Genomic DNA, 11346 nt, shown 5'->3' on the forward strand with positions numbered 1-11346 from the left:
AGAGGTAGACAGATGCCTATGCCTCCAGCTTTGTGCAGGGGCCCCCTTCTTTGAGAAAGGGAGCACTGGAGGGAACCTATTAGGGGGACCATGGTGAGCTCTGACCTACACTCACTGCACACAAGTTTAGGGCTCCCACCAGCAGTGTAAAAGGATTCATTCTCCTTCCCACCCTTCCCAAGCCCACCTGCCTGCCATGCACATGCTGGCCTGCCCTCTCTGGATTATGATGCAGCATGAGGCTCACCAGATACTGCCATCATGATCTTTGTCTTCTCAGCCTCTAGTATTAAAATTCAGAAAAACATTGTCTTAGTTATTTTTTGGTTGGTAGGACACAATATCCACAAGTTAAAGGAGGAAAGTTTTATTTATTTCACATCACAGTTTGAAGAAGTTTCAGTCCACAGTCAGCTGGCTTCAAGGCAGAGGTTCAGGGAAGAGAAAGGAAAAACAGTCCCTGGAATGGCAAGCAGGGAACAGAAAGCTGCCTTCTTTCTGCAATTTTTTATTCCATCCATACTACAAGCCTATTAGTTGGTGCCACCCATACACAGGGTGGGGCTTCCATTGTCTACCCCCAGATATATGCTAAATCCATTTAGTTATCATGCACACTTTTTTAATTTTTTAAATTTTATTTTAAAGAGATTAATATGAAAGAGGACAGAACAAAGCAGATCAGAACAGAACAATGTAAGCAATGCAGCACTTCACCACAAGACAACTGGATATTAACAGTAGCTACCATAATGTCTCTTTGTTTAAAATAATTCAGCATATCTTCACACACAATAGTATCAAACACAACAAATATTATAAAACCATACAAGAAAATGAAAGTATTATAGAGCATTCAGAACCAAATAACAGAAAACAAACATTGGCTACTATATTATCTCATTTTCCATAAAAATATGGTTTATTATACTATCACACATGTTAAAATCCAATACGATACAACATGATAGAACCAATGGAAACACAAGAACAAAAGCATGGTAGGACTTCAAAGCAAGATGATATTAAATCAGCAATAGCTGCCATACTATCTTGTTTTCTTCAAAATAGTTGTTCATACTATCACACATAATAAAATCAAACAAAGCATAATAAAACCATTCCAACTAATGAATCAAAACATTATAAGGCTTCAAAGCAGTGTATTGGGGAATCATGATTACCATAAAATCTTATGCACTCTTACCATGTCTTCACTAGGGAAACTATTTGGTATTTATACATGTGAGTTTGATTTATTTCGCTTATGAGTATGGTCTCAAGTTGCATCCATTTATTTATAAATATCTAAAGTGATCATTCTTTATAGTTGAGTAGTACTCCATTGCATAAAAATACCACATTTTTTAAAATTTTAAAACAAGATTAAAATAAAAGAGGACAAAATAAAACAGGTCAGAACAGAACAATTTAAGCAACATAGTGTTTCACCACAAAACAACCTGACATAACAGTAGCTACCATATTGTCTCTTTCCTTGAAATATTTGAGTATACCTTCAAGTGCTATAGTATCAAACATAACAAGATGGTGTAAAACTATTCAAGAGAATAAAAGTATTACAAGGTATTCAGAACCAGCTAACACAAAACTAACAATGGTTACTATATTATCACCTTACCCATAAAAAATTTTGTTTCTACTATCACATATAATAAAATCCAATAAGACACAATATGATAAAGCTAATGGAGACAGAAGAACAAAAATTTGGTGGGACTTCAAAACAAGATGATATTAAATCAGCACTAGCTATTATAATGTCTTGTTTTCTTCAAAATAGCTGTTCATACCATCACAGATAATAAAATCAAGCAACCCAAAAAAAAAATCTTTCCAACTAATGAATGAAAACATTATAAGGCTTCAAAGCAATATAATGGAGAATCATGATTGCCACATACTTTTATGTATTCTTACCATTTCTTACACTATGGAAACTATTTGTTATTTATACATGTGAGTTTGATTTATTTCGATTATGAGTATGGTCTCAAGCTGTGTCCATTTATTTACAAATATCTCAATGTGCTCATTCTTTATAGATGAGTAGTACTCCATCGGATAAAAATACCACATCTTTTTTATCCATTCCTCAGTTGATGGACACTTAGGTTGTCGCTAAGATCTGGCTATTACAAATTGTGCTGCTATAAACATGGGGGCACATATATCACTGTGGTGTGATGTTTTGAGTTCTTCTGGGAATACGCCTAGAAGTGGAATAGCTGGAATAAATGGGACTTCCAATCCCAGCTTTTTGAGAAACCTCTAGACTGATCTCAACAGTGGCTGGACCAGTCTACACTCCCACCAACAGTGCAGGAGAGTTCCTTTTTCCTCTACAGCCTCTCCAGCATTTTTTATTGGTAGTTTTCTTGATCCTGGCCATTCTTTCTGGAGTGAGATGGAATCTCAGTGTTGTTGTAATTTCCATTTCTCTAATAAGTAATGATGATTTTTCATGTATTTATTTGTCATTTGTATTTATTCATCTGAGAAATGTATATTCATCTCAAATGCCCACTTTTGGATTGGATCTTTGAATTTTGGGGGTCTGATATTTTTTAATTCTTTATATATTTTAGACAGAATTCCTTTGTCTGAGGGACAGTTCACTAAGATTTTTTCCCAGTTTGTGGGTTTTCTTTTCACTATGCTGGAGATTTCTTTTGACATGCAGAAACTTTTTAATAAGACACAATCCCACGTACTGATTCTGGTACGTATTTCTCATGCAGTTTGATTTCTGTTATGAATTCCCTACCTACTGTATGTCTTCATTGCTTGTACCCAATTTGTCTTCCAATAATTTTAGTGTTTCTGTTTTAATATTTATATTTTTGATCCCTTTAGATTTTAATTTACTATGTGGTGATAGGTATGAGTTTAGTTTTAGTTTTTGGTATATGGAGAGCAAGTTTTTGCAGCACCATTTATTAAAGAGACTGTCGTTCTTCCAGTGAACATGTTTGGCCCTTTTATCAAAGATAAGGTGGTTGACTGTGTTTGTGGTTGTGGTTGTATCTTCTAATCTATTCCATTGATCTTCAGCTCTGTTGTTAATCCAGTACCATGTTGATTTTACACAGTTGCTTTGTAGTATAATTTCAAGGGATTGTGATGCCTCCTTCCAGATGAACTTTAGGAGTGATTTCTGTAGATCTGTGAGGTATGTTGATGGTATTTTTATTGGGATGCATTGAATCTGTATAACACTTTTGAGAGAAAGGCCATTTTCACAATATTCATTGTTCCCATCCATGAGCAAGGGATTTATTTCCATTTTCTGAGATCTTTTCTGAGGTCTTTGAATTTCAGGGGTCTGATATTTTTTAATTCTTTATACATTTTAGACAGATGGAGACTGGAGAATACAAGTTTGATGGGACTTCAAAACAAGATGACACTAAATCAGCACTAGCTATTATGATGTCTTATTTTCTCCAAAATAGCTGTTCCTACCATCCGATCTTCTCTGATTCATTTCTGTTGAGCTCAATTTCTGTTGTTTGTTGTCAGTTGTTGTCTTCTTCATTTCATTTTCTGCTCCATTCATTGTGGCCTCTCTGCCACTATTTCTGGAATCTTGGTATTTTCCTTTTTTAGACTATCCTGCAATATTCTCTGTAGAGTTGAATTGGTGGTTGCAAATTCCCCTAGTTCCTCTTTATCCTAGAAGCACCTTGTTTTTCCATCAATTTCTGGGGACAGTTGTGCAGGATATATCAATCTTGGTTGGAGGTTATTATCTTTCAAAGCTTGAATTATTTCCCCACCACCACGCTCCTCGTGATTTGATAGTATGTGCCAAGAAGTCTGCTGTAATTCTGATGGGTGTTCCCTTGTAAGTGATCTGTTTCTTGTCTCTGATGGCTTTTAATATTCTGTTCTTATATTGGTTTTCTGGAATTCTAATTATTATATGCCTGGGTGTAGCTCTGTTTGGGTTGTAGGTGGCTGGAGTCCTGTATGCCTCATTTATCTGATTATCTTTACCATTTGCTAAATTAGGGAAATTCTCTTGGATTATTTCTGTGAATAGCTTTTTAGTCCATCTACTTGTGTCCCCACTTCTTCTTTTATGTTCTTAATTCTTAAGTTATAGATCCTCTTATCATCTTCTAGCCTTTGTATTGTTGTGTTTGTTTTTTTGTTATTTTTAAGAAGCTTTTCATTTCATGCTCCCATATTACAAATCTGCCCTCCAGTTCAGATAATCTATCCTTAGTTTCTTTCAAGCTGTTATGCCAGTTTTCAATAGAGTTTTTAGTTTCCTGGTAATCTCTTTGAACCTGCTTCACATGTTCTATGTCTTCTCTATTTTCTCCATCAAACAATTCTCCCCTTTTTTTCTGTTCTTCCATTCCACCATCTGTTTTTTCTTGGGCGGTGCTTAGCATTTCTCTCACTATTCTGCTTATGTCTTGCTTCAGGTCGTTAATAACTTCATTCCTGAACTCATCTATGAGGCTCTGGAGATAGCGCTTTATGTCTATTGGTGTCGTGTCTGCTATTGCATGTTTCTCAGGATTGGGGGCCAAGGACCCTTTCTTGTTGCTCCCTCTTCCCATATTTTTTGTTCCTTATATATAAGCATATATAGGAGGCCCAGCTTCCTTCCCTGTCGGCCACAGTCTGTTTGAATTGCACTGACTAGGTGTTCCCACCCACCGCAGCTCACCAGGGAGATACGGACCGGGAAGTCTATGCTGGGCCTGCCCCTCCAGGTCAACCTACTGAAGGCTTCACTGCTAGGGTGCACCTCCAGGTGCTGGGACCTGGGTTGGTCTAGCCTACTGGGTCTCAGCCAGCGGCATCACACAGGCCAGGCACTTCCCACCAATCCCGCTTGAGAGGGGAATATGTGACTGAAGTCACTGCAGCATCTCATTCTGGGTAGTCTGCCCGGTCCGAGTATGTCCTCTGCTGAAGCCTCCTTCTCTATGGAAGGGTCCCCGATCCGCTCACTCACCGTAGGTCAATGCAGGGCACCCGGCCAGTCCTGCTCCCAACTCCATTCAACACTTCCCACTCTCAGAGCCTTTGCACCTCTCTCCCCGCTGTGCCAACCGGGACACAGCAGTGGCTGCAGGAAATTCAAATCACAGCTTCCAGTGGCACGGGGTCCAGCTTCCACACTGAGACCTTATCTGTTCCTGCTGTATCACTGGGATTGTGTTTCCAGTTGGTTTCTCTTAATTTAGTTCATTCCTGGGTCAGCAAAGAATATCCCCCCTTGCCTAGGACTTCCTGCCCGGCACCATCCCTGGATTTCAAGTGTGGTTTCTCAGAGAGCCTCTGAAGCTGCTGCTATCTATCTGCCATGTTCTCCCAGACTCCAGCTTTCAGTCTTTACTCACATGCATTAGCAGGGTGAGGTATTTGGGCAAGGACTTCATCTGTGAGTGTTAGTTTCTTCACTTGTAGGAATACAAGTGAGACAGGATAGAAGAAAGTTTTTGGAGGTTTCAGTCCACACTCAGTTGGCTCCAAGACAGGCAGGCATGGCTGGGCTGCAGTTCATGGTGGCTGCCAACAGCAAACAGGAATGGGCAAAGAGCAAGACACACCTTCTTCCTGCCATTACATCACATCCTGGCTCCACCCTTGTAAATGATTCTCCATGGACTGGAATAGAAGACAATGATGTGTGACAGCTCTGCCCTATCATGTTAGCAGGCTTCTTCCTTCCTGGATGTGAATTTAGTCTCTGATAGAACTGTGGGGGACTGGTGGCGGCATTGCAATGCTTGAGGGTTTCCAAGGATCCTTTGCAGCCTGCAATAAGAAGTTACAGAAACTAGAGGTTCACTCAGCTTCAGGCTTTCAGCACAAGGGTGGGGAAGAGCCTGAGATTTCTTTTTAATAAAACGTGATCCCAGTTATTGATGCTGGGAAGTATTTCCCGTGTGGTTTGATTCATGTTCATGAACTCTCTACCTACCTCTATGTCTTCAAGGTTTTTACCTAATTTGTCTTCCAACAGATTTCAATCTGTTTTACCTAATTTGTCTTCCAATAGTGTTTCTGGTATAGTCTTCAGATATGTTATCCGTTTAGATTTTAGTTTAGTGCATGGTGATAGACATGAGTCTAGTGTTCGTTTTTGGCATATGGACAGCAAGTTTTTCCAACACCATTAAAGAGACCATCATTCTTCCAGTGAACATATTTGGCCCCCTTGTCAAAGATAAGGTGGTTGACTCTGTTTGTAGTTGTGGTTGTATCTTCTAATCTATTCCATTGATCTTCCGCTTTGTTTTTATTCCATACCCTGTTGATTTTCTTACAGTAGCTTTATAGTATAACTTCAAGTCAAGGGATTGTGATGTCTCCTGCCTTGCCTTTGCTGCTTAGAATTTCCTTTTGTTATTCTAGGTCTTTTCTGGTTCCAGATGAATTTTAGGAGTGATTTCCATATAACTATGAGGTATGTTAATGGCATTTTCATTGGGATTACATTGAATATGCATAACAGTTTTGGGAGAATGGCCATTTTCACAATATTTATTATTCCTATCCATGAACAAGGAACGTCTTTCCATTTTCTGAGATCCTCTTCAATTTCTTTTCCATGGTATTATAATTTTCCCTGTATAGATCTTTTACTTCTTTAGTGAGATTAATTCCTAAGCATTTCATTTTTTGGATGCTATTGTGAAGGGTGCAACTTCCCTTATTTCCGTGTAAGTGATTTTGTTGTTAGTGTATAGGAATGCTATTGATTTTTGAGTATTGGCTCTGTATCCAGCTACATTGATGAATTTATTTGTTATATCTAGGAGTCTTCAAATGGAGTTTTGGGGGTCTTCTATGTAGAGTATCTTGTCATCTGCAAACAATAATTTAACTTCCTCTTTTCCTATCTTTACTCCTTTTATTTCTCTCTCTTGTCTAATTGCTCTGGCTAGTATTTCCAGCACTATGTTTAATAGGAGCACTGATAAGGGCCATCCTTGTCTTGTGACTGATTTTACAGTAAAGACCTTCAGTTTTTGACCATTTAATATGATGCTGGCTGTTGGTTTGTCATAGATGACCTTTTTCATATTGAGGTAAAGACCATCTATTCCAAGTTTCTGTAAGGTTCTTGTCATGAATGACGTTAGATCTTATCAAAACATTTTCTGCATCTATAGAAATGGCCATGTGATTGGGCTTTGGACTCTACTGATATAGTGGATTACATTTATTGATTTACATATGTTGAACTATCCCTGCATGCCTGGTATGAATCCCACTTCTTTATGGTGTATAATCTTCTTGATGATTTGCTGCATCCTATTTGCCAATATTTTATTGAGGATTTTTGCATCTGTGTTCATTAAGTTGTGTTGGGAGCCGCGTCTGTGATAGTTCGCCTTACTTGGCGGACGTGCGGCCTGTAGTAAAGAGTGAAGCCTGAGGTAGATTACCCCTCCCATCGAATATGTTAGTTTCCTGCTTACCGCGTAAACAACTCGCTCAATAATATAGTCTGCCTGGCAACTGATGATGTTAGCCAATCAGCTTGCCTTGCTTACTTTAACATGATTGGACACTGTATCCGTATATATACCGGTGCCACCCCTGGGAGGAAAAAGAAGCCAGGTAGAAGCCCGGAAGTAGAAGCCCAGAAGGAGCTGCGGAGAGCGGACCGGTAGAGGCTTTGGGGCAGGCTGAAGCACAAAAGGAGCCGCGGGGAGCGGACCAAAGGAGGCTTCAGCTGGGAGAACCCAGGGCAGGCTGTACGGAGAAGAAGAATAAAAAGAAAAGGTTGTCCACTACCAGACTATGTCGTGTGTCCTTCCTGCCGGCCGGGAGCGGACATCGACATTTGGAGGCCCGCCCGGGGACTGATCACCCCCGCGACGTGGAAGTGGACAACGCTCCAGTACAGAGCTGCGAGACAGGTGAGTTGGGGATAAGCCTGGGCTCTGGGTGGCGCGCACCTACAGGGCTTTTAGACTCCCCTCAGGCTCACGCGTAAGTGGCGGATTCCTTGGGCCTCACGCGGTGAGTAACATATTAAAAAATGGGAAACATGCTAGGTAGCGGCACTAAGAGCGAGGGTGGTTGTGGAGAAAGCTCTCAAGAGCTTACAAAAGTACGCAGGGTATCTGAGCAGGCCCAGTCAGGGAGCTCCCGAGAGGTGTCTGTCAAGGGGAACAAGGATGCTAAGGAGGAGGACGGGGCTCTAGCCTCGGAGTCGTCTGACTCCGAGGACGAGGGAAAGTTGAATGGCAGGGAGGCCAAAGAGACTAGCTGTCAGGAGCCTAAGTCGCTCCATAAGGAGTCGGGTCTGCGGAAGAGTAGAGAGCTCCCGAGTGCGCCCCGGCGCGAGAGGGAGGCAGAGCCTTCCGCCCCACCTCGGGGGCCGTTTCCGGAGGCGATCCCTCGCCACGAGGCGGCCGCGTGGGAGCTCCCTCCCCTTTCGTCAGAACAGGAAGTGATGCACGGGCCCCCATTCTCCGCCCAATCACGGCCGCTGTCTTATGCTCCGCCGCCGGCAGGTCGGTATTTTTACAGGCGGCTTTGGCAGGGGAGACGCTTGTTTCATGAGGTACATCCACCACCTGGGATGGATAGTGACCCCTATGGGATATTTCCTGTACAAGTGGCTATAGGCCAGGGACGCAATGTACGGGAGCCTTTTGAGATAAAGCAGATTAGAGAACTTAAAAATGCAGTTACAACTTTTGGGCCGACTGCGCCTTACACCATTGCCATGCTGGAGAATCTGTCTTCTGGGCCCCTCACCCCCGCGGACTGGATTCAGCTAGCAAAGGCGTGTCTGCCCTCGGGTGGTTACCTGGATTGGCGAGCCTGGTATGCAGAGTCCTCTGCAGAGCAGGCTGAGAGAAACGCCAATCGGGGAGACCGGGGGTGGAACAAAAAAATGCTTGTGGGAGAGGGTCGGCGCGCTGATGGTCAGACTCGGTTCCCCGGCGCTCTCTGGCGGGGAGGAGATAGAGAGCCATCCGCTCCGCCCTGGAGCTCTTTTCTAAAAGCGGCTCCCCGCCGAGAGGCCGCCACAGGAAACCCTCCCTTCCCTCAGCCGGCACAGGAAGTGACGCCCCGTTTCACTCTGTCGCGACCGCAGTCTTATGACGTCGCGCCGCTGGGCAGACGGTATTTTCATGGGCGGCTACTCTGCCGAGCAGGCTGAGAAAAACGCCGGTCGAGGAAAAAGGGGCTGGGGATTTAGCTCAGCGGCTTAAGCGCCTGCCTTGCAAGTGTGCAGTTGTTAGTTCGATCCCTGGTACCAATAAAAAAAAAAAAAAAAAAAAAAAAAAAAAAAAAAAAAAAAAAACGAAAAAGATAAAAATAAAAAATAAAAAATAAAAAACAAAAAGGGGGAGTAAACCCTCGAGGTTTGATCCCTGGTGATGTTTGGCAGATGGACATCACACATATACAGGAGTTTGGGACTCTTAAATATGTTCATGTTTCCACAGACACCTGTTCTCACGTCATATTTGCAACAGCAGAAACAGGTGAAAAAGTGTCTAATGTGATCAATCATTGCCTGGCGGCTTGGGCCGCATGGGGCAAACCAAAAATATTAAAAACTGATAATGGACCAGCCTATATAGGCAAAGCCTTCAATGAGTTCTGCAAAATGATGGAGGTTCAATTAAAACATGGTATCCCATACAATCCCCAAGGTCAAGGAATCATTGAGAGGGCTCATAGAAGCCTCAAAGAAATTTTACAAAAACAAAAAGGGGGAGTAGGCCAAGGCCTGGCCCCAAAGGCACGATTATCCATGGCACTATTCACACACAATTTTTTAAATTTAAATAATGATAATCGCTCCCCAGCTGTGGAGCACTGCAACCCTTCCCCCAACCATAAAGGGTGGGTGAAGTGGAAAGATGTCCTGACAGGACAGTGGATGGGCCCGGATCCAGTGGTCAGCTGGAACCGAGGCGCGATTTGTGTTTTCCCACAGGAACCGGGACGAGAACCACTGTGGATACCGGAGAGACTGACACGGGCAACAAAGCCCTCGACTGAAGATCAGACCTGCCCTACCGGAGATCCATCACAGACCAACCAACAAGATGAATAGAAATAGCGGTAGCCCGAAATGGACAAAAAGATCCTCAGGCATATGCATGGCTCGCTCGCCTAGCCTACGACCGAGTCTAGGGACGGTGAGCTTCTCACACTCCTCCTCTAAAAAATTATGATATAGCAGGGTAGATGAGTCAATGACGGGTAAGAGCGTGCCTCCCCAGCATGACTCGACCTAAGCCAGGCCCTACCCCATCCTGCACGTAAGCCGCTGGACTGTTAGATGCTGCCCAGGTCTAAATTTCTCTCCGAGGGGATTTCTTTACGGAGAGGAAATGAGTGCAAGCTTGTGTGCATCCAGGTTCCGTCCAGTTTGTGCCTGGCCCTAGAAAAAGGACGAGGGCCTCAGGGCCTTGGCAGACCATGGCATGGCCAACCAGGGTCTAAGCCAAGGACCTACGGTGGGCCTACGCATAGGGCATAAGCCTCTGCACCCAGTCCAGGAAGGGCTACGATGCGCACATTCATAAAAAATAAAATAGGGGGAGATGTTGGGAGCCGCGTCTGTGATAGTTCGCCTTACTTGGCGGACGTGCGGCCTGTAGTAAAGAGTGAAGCCTGAGGTAGATTACCCCTCCCATCGAATATGTTAGTTTCCTGCTTACCGCGTAAACAACTCGCTCAATAATATAGTCTGCCTGGCAACTGATGATGTTAGCCAATCAGCTTGCCTTGCTTACTTTAACATGATTGGACACTGTATCCGTATATATACCGGTGCCACCCCTGGGAGGAAAAAGAAGCCAGGTAGAAGCCCGGAAGTAGAAGCCCAGAAGGAGCTGCGGAGAGCGGACCGGTAGAGGCTTTGGGGCAGGCTGAAGCACAAAAGGAGCCGCGGGGAGCGGACCAAAGGAGGCTTCAGCTGGGAGAACCCAGGGCAGGCTGTACGGAGAAGGAAAATAAAAAGAAAAGGTTGTCCACTACCAGACTATGTCGTGTGTCCTTCCTGCCGGCCGGGAGCGGACATCGACAAAGTTGATTGGTCTGTATTTGTCTTTTTTAGTTGGGTCCTTCTCACGATTTGGTACTAAAGTAATATTTGCTTCCAGGAATAACTTAGGAAAGATTCCTTCTCTTACAATTTCATTGAAGTGTTTGAGGAGTGTTGGCATTAAGTCTTCTTTGAATTTCTTGTAGAATTCCACAGTGAATTCATCTGGGCCTGGGCTCTTCTTTTTAAGTAAGGACTTAATTACATTTGCAATTTCATTAATAGAAATTGGGTTATTCAGCAGTTGACCCAGCTTTAGTAATTCATATGTT

General features: G+C 43.1%; 1 long non-coding RNA gene across 1 annotated transcript; it reads left to right on the forward strand.

Moving 5' to 3' along the window:
• Positions 1-7362: 7362 nt before the first annotated feature.
• On the forward strand, positions 7363-11009 carry LOC134478256 (uncharacterized). Its single transcript, XR_010050750.1, has 2 exons — positions 7363-7916; positions 9959-11009. It is a non-coding gene; the product is annotated as an uncharacterized LOC134478256 (long non-coding RNA).
• The last annotated feature ends 337 nt before the right edge of the window (positions 11010-11346 follow it).

The sequence above is a fragment of the Cavia porcellus genome, unplaced genomic scaffold (assembly GCF_034190915.1).
Source record: "Cavia porcellus strain 051 isolate PalLab524CR breed Dunkin Hartley unplaced genomic scaffold, mCavPor4.1 scaffold_12, whole genome shotgun sequence".
NCBI classification, from domain to species: domain Eukaryota; kingdom Metazoa; phylum Chordata; class Mammalia; order Rodentia; family Caviidae; genus Cavia; species Cavia porcellus.